General features: G+C 41.6%; 1 protein-coding gene across 5 annotated transcripts in view; it reads left to right on the top strand.

Annotated features, from left to right (window-relative positions):
- Positions 1-14916, top strand: part of ERC2 (ELKS/RAB6-interacting/CAST family member 2) — a 1040531-nt gene that overhangs the window by 160111 nt on the left and 865504 nt on the right. The gene's annotated exons all lie outside the window — the stretch shown is intronic.

Genomic DNA, 14916 nt, shown 5'->3' with positions numbered 1-14916 from the left:
ATGGACTTGAGTCATTATCACTGCCTCTCAAGGTGCTCACTAGTAGGCAGCTGGTTTTGGAAGTAGAGCTGGGATTCAGACCCAGGCACTCTAATATGGGATGTGGGCATCCCAAGTGGCAACCCAACCTCTGTGCTGAATTCCCACCCCTGCTGGTAGCTCTTGATGCCTCCCTAGCATCAGGGAGCAAAAGTAACTCTGCATTGACGTGCATGCATGCATATGTTGTGTGCATGTGCCTATTTGAAATTTTGTGTGTGTACATGTATGTGTGTGTAACATAGGAAATCTTTACCTGGGGTTTGGTCCCAGAGCTTGTATCAGGAGAATTTTTGTGAACAGCTGTTAAATTTCCAGTCTTCCTGCACTGATTCCCAAACCCTGAAAACTCAGGGTGGAGCACGATGGAAATGAGCTCCCTATGGAATCTTTAGCCTTTGTATAATCCCAACTTTGAGGCACAGTGGCTGGGGTGCCCCAGAATCTAGAGGTGAGACTTTTTCCTATCCATCTCTTGTCTTTGGAGATCCAAAGACACAGATGTGACGGAGCACAGTAAGAAGGTGCTGTGCTGATCTGCAGTAGACACTGCATTCCACATCCCTGCATTGGCGGGGCTGGGAAATCACTGGGTAGGCTACTGGAGCATGGTTGTTTTCACACTACCCACTCTCATTTGTAGTTGCTCCGTGCTCTTGTGCTCTCTTATAGTTTTTCCCTCATCAGACCAAATAGTGAATTAAACAGTGCTTGGACATCATGGTATGCACAAACCCCAGTGCCTTCTGTAGAGTAGAAGTTTGGCTTCAGAAGCTCCTGAACCCAGAAACTGTTCATTTGTTGAATATAATTCCTGTGTTAAAGAAAACAAAATGATTCCAATACTTCTTAAAATGACAAGGAAGATTTTATTCATGACTATTGTAGTAGGGATATTCTAATGGAAAGAAAGATGGAAGTCAACTCCGGATAGGGCAGAGACAGCTGGGGATATACAGACAGTGAGTAGAGTAATGGAAGAGAAGACATTATGGGTAGGGAGGACTCTTGCTAACCTGATCAATCAGGATTCCTGGTAAAGGCAGACCAAGGGCTTAGACATCAAAGGTCAGGGATGAAAACTCAATCAGATCACAAAGGTAGGGGATTCTTCCTGAAATGACTTTGTAGGACTCAGCTATGCAGACCCAGCAGGGACAGGATGTATATAGAAGGCCAAGGCCTGGAAGAGAACTTAGAGAAAGCTAACCGAAATTTCGTCACTAAGTGTCTTTATTGCCTGCTACAAATAGAATGAAACACAAATGGCTGGTGGCTAAGGGTATGACTAAGTAAGGCTAAGTAAGTATGACTTTGGAGTCAAACTTACTTGATTTGAGAACTTCAGTGGGTTACTTGACCTCTAGGATTCTGAATCTTCCACCAGAAAATGGACCAAATGGTGTCTCTCTCGTAAGTCACACAGTGAGTGTCAAATTGTCAAATGACATAGTGTCCTGGAAGAATTTGTCATAGTGCCTGTCCTACAGAAAGGACCCGGTGACTGGTATTCATATTTTAAGTTGGGAACTGTAATGAAGTGACAGTCCAGTACATTTAATTCAGTGGACACTTCCTAATCTAATATAGGAGAAGATGTGGTTTAAAGAAAACTGCTCTAACCTGAGTCTGAATAAGTCCAAACATCTGGATTTAAAATCTGGCTCCATCAATGTTCAATATCCTCCCAGAGCCTTCGTAGCTAATCTGCAAAATGGGATGAATCTTCTCTACCTGTCCCACAGTTTAGTCTGAAGTGAGAAAATACATGTTAAAGTGCTTGGAACCCTACAGAGGACCTTTGTTAGCCCCTAATCAAAATGCGTCTGAAGTCATTTCTTAATGGTTCCATGCTGCAGTCGCAGCCTGTTAGGGAGTCTGGGCCTCTGGGCTGTGACCTTCACAAGTGTTTTGTTTTGTTTTTACCCACTTAGGAGAGACAGTATGGCTAGCTGGGGCTGGGGTTGCAGATGGGTTTTTCTATTCCCCCAGGCAGTTAGGTCCTGGTGGAATAATTTCCTTCCAGGGCAGGCTTTTGTTGAGAGCAGTAAGTAGAAAAAAATGAAACTCATCGTGGAGGATTTGGAACCCAGAAAAAAATATATTTGTAGTGTCTAACATTCTAATCTGATTTACTTAATGATATCAACAAAAGAAATTACCTTCAAATAGGAGATCCAAGGAACTACCAAAGCTTTGTCTGCTACTCTACCTTGGTTTTAAACATTTAAAGATCATTGAAGAAAATGAATCACGTATCCTTATTACGTTACAGTATTCCTTTCAGTGTAGTACAAGCATGCTGTGTTTCAGAATGCTATTCAGTAAGAAATGCAAACCAATGTTTTATTGATGAGTCTATTGATGGTAATTTTAAAGAAATGATGTTAGGATATATTTCAATCATTTTTATTTATAGAATAGCATTTCACAAATATTGAGACTGTTTCTATGGGCAGAAGAAATTTAAACTTACAAGATATAAACTGAAAAATCTATTTCTTGTTTTTATCTTTTTTTAAAAGATTTATTTCTTTATTTGAAAGTCAGAGTTACACAAAGAGGAGAGGCAGAGAGAGAGAGAGGTCTTCCATCTGACGGTTTACTGCCAATTGGCTGCAACAGCCAGAGCTGCGCCGATCTGATACCAGGAGCCAGGAGCTTCTTCAGGTCTCCCATGTGGGCGCAGGGGCCCAAGGACTTGGGCCATCCTCTACTGCTTTCTCAGGCCACAGCAGAGAGCTGGATCAGAAGTGGAGCAGCTGGTGCTCAGACCAGTGCCCATATGGGATGCTGGCATTTCAGGCCAGGGCATTAACCCACTGTGCCATAGTGCCGGCCCTGTTTTTATCTTTAATTAATAATTCTGTTGTTATTGACCACTTGCTGTAACAATTGTTAGAGAATATTCCAAAGCATCTTATATTTTCAGTATTAAAGACTGCCTTTCGTTTTGATAGCATTAGGTGAATTATTTTTTTCCATTTTGTAATAAAAGTATACTTTTTAAAGAAAGAATAAGAGCTGGATGCTCTGAGTGTATTTCAAGATGGCGACTTTGCCTCAAGCCCCTACGGAAAGAACCAGGGGATTTTTCTCCACTGTGAGAACCAGGAGGGCTCCTGGAGGTAAAACTTAGGAAAGCAGGGGCATCCCCAAGACTGCTTCAACCCCAGGAGATTTTTTAATTTCTATAACAATTAGGAGGTAAAATGTTATATTTTTCTTGCTGTATTCTCATCAACCTACTGATTAGACATAGGAAGTGGGTTAGTGACAGTTTAAGGAATTCATATAGAGAAGTGATCCTGGCTGACAGCAAAAGTGTAACTATTGTGTGGTTGTGTCCTGATGTTCTCAGCACAGTCATGGCATTCTAAAGACAAAGGGAGTGGATGACAACAATATGCCACCTTCCTGTGCCTTCTTTGGAGGAAACCAGGTGGTAAAGTGGATGATATTTTATGAAACAGAAAACTAAATTTTATTTGCCTAAGAATGTCATGCGTATTTCACATTTACCAAAAACTAGGAAGTCAGAGAAGCTATTGGCTTACTTTAAACATATTAGACAGTAATTTAAGCAGTTGTTGAGTTGGAAAGTCCATTAAACTAATTTTTTAAAAAATACTATGCTGAGTGATTTCAGTTGTTGGACATTTTTGTATAGCTGGATTGGTTCCTTGTTTATGCTCTAAATGAAGTTAGGTTATAAGAGTAAAAAAAGGGAAGTTCCTAACCCTTCCCTACAACAGAGTTTATAACAAAGTCTTATATGTATCAGAATCCTGGGCAAGCCTTTAGATTAGTGGTTAAGCTATCTGGTATCTTAGTACTTGGTTTGTTACCCAGCTCTGGGGCCTGACTCCTGCTTCCTGTTAATGCAGATCCTGCTTCCTGTTAATGCAAATGGCTCAAGGAATTGGCTTCCTGCCACCCATGTGGGAGACTGATATTGCATTATCTCAGCTCCTGGTTTGTTTTGGCCCAGCCTTGGCCATTGATAGACATTTGTGGAGTGAACCAGTAAGTGGGAGAGCCCTCTCTCTGTCTCTCACTCTCATCTTCTCAAAACAAAAACAGAAACGAAAAAAAATAACAAAACCCACTCGTCCAAAAAACCCAAACTATTAGAAGTCAATGTCCCATGCTATAATTTGCAAAATGATTTTGTTTCTAATTATTTCATTATCTATGAATGCTACCTTCTATTGAAAAATAAACATAGTGATCAGGTAAAGGATTAAGGTGCACTGGGAGGAAATGGGGAACTATCTCAGCTTCGGTATCCATGGATCTGAACCTTGTTCTGCTGATCCATCACTTTTGCTTGAATTACTTTCGGGATGCCAGAGTCTGGGGCTGCATACTTTCAGAATCTGGTTCTCAGAGGAGATACTCCTGTACCTTTCCAAACACCACATTTAGGCTTCTTTGCATTCTCACAATTCAGCATCAGGTGGTGAAGAGTTTGGCCTATGAGGTTGGACTCGCTGGGTTCCACTCTGTCTCTTACTCTTCAGTGTGTGACCTTGGGTGACTACTTGACCCCTCAGTCCTGCAGCTTTCTTGACTGTTAAGTAGCAATGATGATGATGATGATGATGATGATGGTGATGATGATACCTTCCTTTTAATGGCTGAGTGGATTCGATGGGAGAACTCATGCATGGGGCCTGGTAAATGCTCATTGAGTTTATTATTATATTACCCTCACCCCATCACTCACACCACTTTTTTAAAATTTTTTTTCAAAGAAGCTTATTTATTTAAAGAGTGATGATGAGGAGGGGACAGTGAGGGTCCCCAGTTGTCACAAGGCCAGGTCAAAACCAGAGCTTTAAGCTCCATCTGGGTCTCCCATGTAGGTGACATGAACTCAAATGCTTGGGCCATCCTCTGTTGCTTTCCCAAGTGTATTAGCAGGGAGCTAGATCAGAAGCCGAGTAGTTGGGACTCAAACTGGTACTCTGATACGGGATGCTGGAATAACAAGGAGTGACTTAATCCATTGTGTCCCAATGTTGGCCCCTTGCTTCTGCTTTCTTCCTCCAATACTTTCTCACTTTTAAAACATTTTAGTTATATCCCTATCTATCTATCTGTTTGTCTGTCTAGAGAGAGAGAGAGAGTTCATATGTCAATTTATTCCCGCAATGCCTGCAATAGTTGGAGGTAGGCAAGGCTGAAGCCAGGAGACAGGAGCTTAGTCTGGGTCTCCAACAGGAGTGGTAAGGACCTAACTACTTGAGCTGCTGTTTCCTAGGGTGTGTGTTAATCAGAATCTGAATCAGAAGCAGAGCTGGAACTCAAACCTAGGCACTCCGGCAGAGAAGCTGGTGTCCAGGTGGCATGTAACCACTGTGCCAAACTGTTCTTTCCTTTCTCATTTTTTTGTGCCTCTGCAATGACTATTCTTAATATCTCCATTTGCATTTTATCCTTTTCTAGTACAAATGTGGGATATCTTCCTCATTTTCAGTGTAATTTCATTTAGTGTACACACATTTCTTTACTGAGCACCTGTAGTATGCAGAGCACTCTGGTAGATACTGAGAATGCAAGCCTTGTGCTTATGAAATTTGCATCTAGTGAGAAAAACATGAAATGTAATAAATGAGTCAGATATGAAAGTGAAAGGAAAGTCAGGGTGCTTTGGGGTTACACAGCCAGGTATAAACCCAGCCTGTGAAGTCACAGAAGCCTCTTTCAGGAGGGGACATTCAACCTGAGACTGGAAGCATTGAGTAGGACCTTCAAGAATTAACCAAAATTCCTTCTTTTCCATGGGATTCTCTCTGATCATATTCTTTCATTTCTATTTCATCTGAGGTTATTTTAGCACTTTTTTGCTGCCTTAAGGGTGGTGTGTGTAAATGCATTTCTTGTCATAGAAATATGTGGATCTGTTTCTTTCCCACTGAGTTACAATGCCTTGAAGATGAAAGACTGGACCTTATCTCTCTCTGTATGGTTACGTTTTCTGAATAACTCTGTTATTGCAAAGTTGGCCTAGAGTTGGTGTTTTCTGAAATGAACCACACGTTGGTGTTTCATGGAGAGTAAATCTTAAAAGGCATTCTTTTTACTCATGCTTGGCTCATTTGGGCCTGAGATTCCTTCTTGTCTTGGGATGACTCAGTTTCATTATGTGTAAACAGGAGAGATAGGATTAGGGTCCTGGTGATTAAGGTTGCTGTGGGGCAGGCGCCATGGCTCATTAGGCTAATCCTCTACCTGCGGTGCCAGCACACCGGGTTCTAGTCCCAGTTGGGGTTCCGGATTCTGTCCTGCTTGCACCTCTTCCAGTCCAGCTCTCTGCTGTGGCCTGGGAAGGCAGTGGAGGATGGCCCAAGTGCTTGGGCCCTGCACCCGCATGGGAGACCAGGAGAAGTACCTGGCTCCTGGCTTCAGGTCATCGCGGTACTCTGGCCGCAGCGTGCCAGTCACAGCGGCCATTGGGGGGTGAATCAACGGAAAAAGTAAGACTTTTCTCTCCATCTCTCTCTCTCTCTCTCACTAATTCTGCCTGTCCGAAAAAAAAAAAAAAAAAAAAAAAAGGTTCCTGTGGTTCTTTCCAATCTGAAGGGGTATATGAGTTGCATGGTTGCTTGTAGTAGCATCCATTCTGTAATGTGAGTTGAACCCTTAAGTAAATCTGGGTTCATTATCTTTCAGTGGGTCTCTAAGTGGGTATTTTTGGTGGGAATGGATTAAAATTGCTCAACAGGTAGAGTTTGGCAGCTGCTCTTTCTTTGTGTGCTCTTTGGTCTCTCAGGCAGCCATCATGGAACAGCTGTGGGAAAGAATTTGGAATCTTGGTAAAAGTGGACTCTAGATATATATAGTCCCAGTTTCATGGGCCAGAGATCTCCAGAGAAAGTCATATTTCAGAGAAAGAGATCATAGGACTTTAAGAGGAGAAATCATCATATGTAGAAGACACAGCAAAGGGGTATAGGAGTGGTGGAACAGATTCCCAGCGTGGCCTACTGCCTCCTGAGAATAAGAGGGCTGCTCTATAAAGAGAAATAGGTCTCTAGCAGCTTGCCATCCCTGTTGAAGTTACCTTCTTCTGAAAGGCTTGACTGTAAGGGCAGTAGGAGCTTTCCTGTGGCCAGGAATGGCCAAGAGTTGCAGAAAGTGGTGACCTAGAGAGTGTCAGCAGTGGTCGAGAGAGAAAAATCTGGAGCTATCTCAGCTCTCATTCAAGGTGGTTCTGGAGAACAGTTGCTGAGAAGTTCCTGTGGAGCGAGAATAATTATTGTTCTTATCTGACCAATGTATTATGATGTGGTGGATGAGTGAGTTGACAAAGTTCAAGTGACCTTAAGAAAAAAGGTAGGTTCATTGAGCTGACCCAGAGGCACTGTCAGGATCTCTTAGAGCATTTCTAGGGCTTTCCTGTTCTGTTTCACCTTCTTCACCATTGTGTCCTCAATGCTCATTGTGCTGCCTCTGAACTTGAGCTGATGGAGCAGTGAGGCCAGAGGTGAGGGTTCTGTTCCTTGGACCATTTTGCCACTGGAATAGGTGGAATAGCAAGGCTGTGTGACATGGAGCTTGGCTGCCAATGGGTAGAGTCCTTAAGTAGAGCCTGTGCAAGTTGTAAAGGACATGTATAGTTCATAATCCAGTTATTCATTCTCCTTCTGACCTGGCAGCATAGCATTAGGGTTAAGGGGTTGGATTCCAAAGTCAAATTTAAATCATGACTGTGATCTTGAACAAGAGGCATCTCTAGTTTAGCCTCACTTTCCTCCTTTGTAGAAAGAGAATGATATCATACTTACTTTATAAAATTTTTTTAAGGAGGACATGAAAAATGCATAAAAGAGCTTCACATAGAGCTCAGTGCAGGATAAGAACCTTGCAAATGTTAGTTACTTTTACATGGAGTCCAGAAGTGAACAAGACAGATGCAAGCACTTGTCTTTATAGAGCTTACAGTCTAACAAGGAAATACTGCATCCATTACATAGGACACTGCTGGTGATATATTTACAATGTATGTATAGAAGGCATCTTATAGTTACTAAATTCACCAATGAACAAATACATATTGACAACTGTGTCTGTCTGCTGGTGCTAAAGCAGAGTATCAGATTGGGTAATTTATTAACAATAGAACTTGATTTGGCTCATGGTTCTGGAGGCTAGAAAGTCCAAGAGCATGGTTCAGCATCATTTGGTGAAGGAAGGTTGAGAGCCATGGAGAATGAATACTCAGAGGTAGCCAGGGCCAGGGGTTATTTTAATTTTAACCCTCCTACAGGTACAGTCACATCTGGTGTCTGTGGCTCTTCTTGACTTTTCAGTTTGGCATATACTCATGGTTTGTCAGTTTCCACTGTGACCAAGGGCAGCAGACAGATGCCTGTTTTGAAGCAGTCTGATACCAGAGATATGAAGCCTCATTAGAGTTTTGAATTGCATTGATGTCTATTGCCTCTTGAGACTGCATTTGATGTTTCTCCCCAGTATTGTGGGGTGAGTCATGGGGAGGGTGGTCTTGATAAATTTAAAGCCAGTTCCCTCCATCAGCACTGCCACAGAGCTGCTTTCTTAGTCATCCTTTAATCTTGTTTCTGTTTTCTGATCCCTTTCTTCAGGATTAAAATAGCCCAGCCTGCTGCTTCCAGTGTAGATATTGTTTAGGGGCAGGAACTGTGCTGAGTGACTCACCATACATAAGGAGTAAACTGTTTAACTATATTTGGGATGGACTGCTTCTGAGGTCGGGAAGCCCATAGAATACAATGTCAAGGGAGCCAGAGTAGGGCTATCCTCGGTGTTCTAAGGAAGCAAGAGGAAGAAATGGCGATTTTCAACAAAAGCTTGGGGTGCTTCCCAGTGGAGGTAACATGGTAACAAGGTAATGTGACCTTGATATAACAGGATTCTAATTCAAAACATTTTTTTCCACAGTGCTTTTGATTTTTTTTTATTTTAAAAGATTTATTTATTTATTTGAAAGTCAGAGTAACAGAGAGCAGAGGCAAAAGAGAGAGAGAGAAAGAGAGAGAGAGAGAGAGATTGAGAAAGATCTTCCATTTGCTGGTTCATTCCCCAAATGGTTGCAATGGCTTGAACTGGGCCGATCTGAAACTAGGAGCTAGGATTTTCTTCTGGGTCTCCCACGTGGATGAAGGGGCCCACAGACCTAGGCCTTCTTCTGCTTTCCCAGGCCACAGCAGACAGCTGGATGGGAAGTAGAGCAGCCAGGACTCCAAGCGGTGTCCATATGGGATGCCAGCACTGCAAGCAGCGGCTTTACCTGTTATACCACAACACTGGCCCCTTGGCTTCTTCTAAGAAGTGAAGAAATCTGTGACTCTTGTTGCAGTTGAGGATAGCTACCACTAGAACTTGATAGATTGCTGGGTGGTAGACATAGGCCATTTACTGGATGTTAAATTGCTTGTTTTCCATGTATACAAAATTGTTTTAGACATCTTATTTATCAGTTATCTATTGTAGCGTAGTAAAATCGCCCAAAACTTGATGGACTAAAAAACAGTTGTTTTATTTGCTCATGATTCTGGGTCATTAGTTTGGGCTTCGCTTGGCTAGGCTTAGTTGAGTGGTTCTTCTGCTCATTTTTTCTAGGGTCTTTCATGAGGCTGCACTTACCTGGTAGTTTGACAGGGGCTAGGTTTAAGATAGCCTCAGTCACCTGTCTGGTCATTGGTGCTGGCTTTTGGTGGAGTCCCTTCCCTCATGGTATTTTATCCTCAAAAAGGGTAGGTTGAGCTTGTTCACATTAGGGTACCATGTCCCAAGAGGCTACAGTGGAAGCTCTAAATATTTCTTCTATCCTATGGCCTTAGGCAGTTTCTTCACAAGCACATGATGCCAAATACTCCAGGGTTACCCTCTACATCTCTTTGCCCTCCAGACTTTAGCCTATATCATTCTTCTAGATTCCTGGTTTCATCATAGATCTTTGGCTAGATTTCCCCTCCATGTGCTGCAGCCTGGACAATGGCTCCAGGCAGAATGATGGGGCAGTTAAAATGCTTATCATGTTTGATTGCTGTATCTCAGGAATCATGATTCTTGAAACCACATTTTTTGGTACATAATTTAGTTTTTTCTTTTCTTTTTTTTTTTTTAGCTCTTTCAAGAAAGAAAGTTATTCCATCTCTATAACTCCAACTTGGCTGGAAATAGAAGTGTAGGAAAGTGGAAGTAGCAAGGTCTCTTGAACTCTAGGCTTGGGACTCTCACAAACATCACTCCTGAATTCTTTTTTTTTTTTAACTTTTATTTAATGAATATAAATTTCCAGTGTACAGCTTATGGATTACAATGGCTTCCCCCTCCCATAACTTCCTTCCCACCCGCAACCCTCCCCTCTCCCGCTCCCTCTCCCCTTCCATTTGCATCAAGATTCATTTTCAATTCTCTTTATGTACAGAAGATCAATTTAGTATAAAGATTTCAACAGTTTGCACCCACATAGAAACACAAAGTGAAACATACTGTTTGAGTACTAGTTATAGCATTAAATCACAATGTACAGTACATTAAGGACAGAGATCCCACATGAGGAGCAAGTGCACAGTGGCTCCTGTTGTTGACCCAACAAATTGACACTCTAGTTTATGGCGCCAGTAACCACCCTAGGCTCTCGTCATGAGTTGCCAAGGCTATGAAAGCCTTCCAAGTTTGCCGACTCTGATCATATTTAGACAAGGTCATAAAAGACAGAGTAAGGATAGTAACCAATGATCCTAAGAGTGGCATTTACCAGGTTTGAACAATTATACAGCATTAAGTGGGGAAGAGGACCATTAGTACACATAGGTTGGGAGTAGAGCCATTGGTGGTAGAGGTTATGATTACGAAGGAATGAGGCCCAAGTACGCTAGACAGGGTCTAGAACAAAGGACAGAGTCATTATTAGAGGAGCTAAGAAAGGTGCTGTCTAAGCTACAATTAAGTTTTCTGATTGAGAGGCAAATAGAACCTGATAGAAGGGGCTTGATAATAATCTGGTGGGCTTTAGGCCTTGTGAATTCAGAGGCCCAGACCTATCTATCTCTTCACATGGGGTATATCCTAAGGGAGGTGTGAACCTACTAGGGGAAGGCACTCTGTTGACTTTCATTACTTGGCTGGCCTGGGAGGAGAGCTGGCCAGGTAAAGGCAGGTGGCATCCCTAACAAGCAATTTACAGTTCTGCCTGCAATGTTGCTGACCCTACTTGGCTGTCCCCTCAGCTGTAGTGGTCACTTTGGAAGTTGGGCTGAGTGAAGGGCTTTTCAGCTTAGAGCCAATGAGATCTGTGGCTCTGACCTGGGCATCCTTCGACTCCAGGGCAGGTCCATTTCCAGTGATCCAACTCTTGGCAGAGCTGCCAGGGCTCTTCACAAGCTGACTTCTGCTGAAGCCCAGGCTTACCACATTGAAAGCCACTGCAGTGGACTGGCCTGTTGGGTCTCCTTGAGGGCAGATCACTGTACAGATCAGCCATTAATAGGCCTGCCACCCATTGCTTCTGATGCCGAGCTTTCTTTTCCTCCTGGTTTGTGTTAAAGCAGACCAGAGGATGCAAGTCAAGGGAGTGCCCAAGTCCCATCTCTAATCTTCAGTGACCTGAACTACAAGTCTATAGTCACAGGCATGTTCTGTAGTAGTTTTTCTAAGGTAGGCAATGCCCATGAGGAAAATTATATTCTCACATTAAAACTTTCTTTCCCTTTGGTCTGAAAGGGAGGTTTTTTCTACTTACTGTATACTTCGCTGATGGCGAAGTGAATCTAGCTATGAGATTATTATTTAAGTTCTTATTTTGGCTATGCTATTATAGAAAGATGTTAGCCATCTCTTTTATAAGGTCTAAAGATTAATATGTGTGTCCTACAGATTCCTTCATAATAGAATTAGTTTCCTACCTTGAAGAGAATAGAGAAATGAAAGAACAAGTTGGGCTTAGAATCGAGAAATGAGGGAGCAAGTCCTAGATCGCTTGCTGACAATAGCAATATTATATGAATACTTAGCAAACCGTTTCAACCATTAGATAACAACTTAAGAAAACATTTACCAGAAGGTCCAATGCCTTCTATAAATTTTAAGAATCATGTATTTGAAAACACCTCTTAAATATCTAACATGGTGTAGTTTGTTTAGCCAGTAAACTTAAGCACAACCATCTAAAATGTTTTTAGTTTCATCACTCCTGAATTCTATCAAGGCCATCACAGAATCTAGAGGAGAAGAATCTAGAGGAGATTTTTTGATGAGAGTGGTGAGGATAGGAGGAATGTTTTCAGCCTTCCTTTGCAAACATTCCATTTCATTGTGTGTGGTAGGTAGGACTAATTATAACATGATAGCTATCATCTGACAAGCAGCTGCTATGAACCAGGCCCTGTCTGACCTTACACATAGCTCATCTGATCTTACTGATGTTGTGAAGTGTAGTTGTTAGTTCAGAAAAACGCTACTTTTTGAGGGTTAAGTAATTTGCCTGAGGTTAAAACTAGAATTGTACGACTTCCATGCCTACATGATTTTATATCTGTTCTCTGAGCCTATCCCATTACCTTCAGCTTTCCTGTGTTTTTGAGTTTTAGCTATATTTCTTGTAAACAGAAAAAATTAGCTTTAAAAAATGTAGATGATTTCTTCACTTTGAGGTTATAAGTGTATTTCATTTACACCTATTATATCAAGTGATATATTTAGATTTATTTCTACTATTTTGTTTTGTACTGCCTATTTACTCTGTCCTTTGTGTTTTTTCTTTTTTGACTATTTTTATTTTTCCTATTTTTGCTGTCTGCAGCTTTGAAAGTTATACTTCTATACTCTACTCTTTCAGCTATTATCCTTAAAATTTTGACATACTCACATAAAGCCTAATGTTAACATGTTTATCCTTCTCTTTTCAGAAAGTCACAAGGAATTTGACCATCTTAACATCAATGACATGCCTTCTATCTTGCATGTTTGTATTTTTATACTCCCCTGGGGGTGAGATAGGGTTATATTTTCCTGTCCCCTTTGAAATGAGGCATGGCTACATGACTTGTTTTGGCCAATGAAGTGTGATAATCTTGAGGAGCCAGTGTATAGTTCACCACATGACCTGTGGCAATTTTTGCAGAAGCCTTTGAGATGGTGTTGTCCTTGAGGATTTATAGTGGGCAAACCTTTGGAGGATATTTAGTGTGAATGAGGAATAAACGTTTGTTGTTTTAAGCTGTAGAGATTTTGGGATTGTTTGCTACTATGGCATAAGGCGCTCTTCCTGTTCAAAAATATCTCTCTCTCCTGTGTACCCTTTTTTTAGATTTCTTTATGTATTTATTTACTTACTTATGTGGAAGAGTTATAGAGGAGAGGGAGAGGGGAGAGGGGAGAGGGGAGAGAGAGATCTTCTATCTGCTGGTTCACGTCCCAAATGGCCACAACAATAGCCAGGACTGGACTAGGACGAAGCTAGGAGCCAGAAGCTTCATCCAGTTCTCCCATGTGGGTGCAGGCACCTAAGGACTTTGACTCTCCTCCACTGCTTTCCTTGGTGCATTAACAGGGAGTTGGATAAAAGGTGGAGCAGCTGGGAATCAGACCGGTGCCTATATGGGATACCAGTGCTGTAGGCGGTGGCTTTACCTGCTGTGCCATAGCACTGGCCCCAAGGAGGTCATGTTTGACCACCAAGTTCTATGTTATTTTTCCACCTAACATACTTTTTTTTCAAAGTGTATCTAAACTTTTTCCCATGCCTTCACTCTGCCACACATATCTTTCTTTTTGCCTCTGGAAGCATTCATCATTGTGTTAGTCCCCAATGAAAGTTCACACCCTCTGTGGAGTCTTCCCTGGTACACAGGCCAGATTGGTGCCTTGCTCCTCTGTGCTACGTCGGCACTTTGTACACACTCCTCTTCTGCTCACATCCTTTTCTGTTGTGATTTCTGGTCTCCTCATTTATCAGTTATTTACTGAGAGTTTCTCAAAGCTGAGGATGATGTCTCTTGCTTCCTTTATTGTTTTATACTCTAATGCCTTAGCAGAGAGCTTAGCATGCTGAACAGAATACTCAGCTGAAGTAAGTTGAGTGAATATCATCCATGAATTGTAAGGCGGAAACCAATGACCAGTGTATGCTTGGATACCCAATTTCTCTGAGTTGACTCAAACAAAGGAAGAAGTCTTTGTGGCATCCTGGTTGTTAACTAGCGGGTATGAAACAAGATTGTGTCATATTCCTAAAAATGTTTCCTGAAAATAAAATAGGAAAGAGCCTTCTCTGTAGGAATTAAGTCAATGTAATACTTCTGGGAATAATTGAATAGCTTGCTAGATCGTCTTGAAAAATATTTCTTGGCAAAATTGTTGTTTTTCTTATTAGTACTAATTACTATACCAAGAGAGGTTGTTTACTGAACTCATAGATTGGGCTAAGCTATGTGTATGGGTGTGTGTGTGTGAATGTGTAAATTTATTCTTCACAATAGCCATACAATCCCCATTTTACAGTGAAAGAAACTGAGGGCAAATCACCTGCCAAAGCTTAAACGCACAAAGATCAACAGGGCTGGAGCTAGTTCTTCGTGAGTCTAGGACTCAGGTTCTTAACTTGACTCCTGCCCTGGATCTCAGGAGCTCCTACAATAACAGTGTTTCCATTACCCCTTTGAAAGGTGATTTAAAAGGTTATTGAAAGGGAGAAGTAAAGAGTCTTTTTGTAAATATTATGAAATATGCATTCACCCTCTGATTACTTTCTCATCCTTTCTAAAACATAAGGCCTGCGATTCTTTCTACTCTGATTTGACTTTGGATTTTTAAAAAAGATTTATTTATTTATTTGAAAGAAAGAATTACAGATAAAGAGAGGGAGAGACAGAGAGAGATGTC

This window comes from Lepus europaeus, chromosome 9 (genome assembly GCF_033115175.1).
Source record: "Lepus europaeus isolate LE1 chromosome 9, mLepTim1.pri, whole genome shotgun sequence".
NCBI lineage: Eukaryota > Metazoa > Chordata > Mammalia > Lagomorpha > Leporidae > Lepus > Lepus europaeus.
Note: the sequence above shows the minus strand (reverse complement) of the source record. Positions and strands in the feature narration are given on the sequence as shown.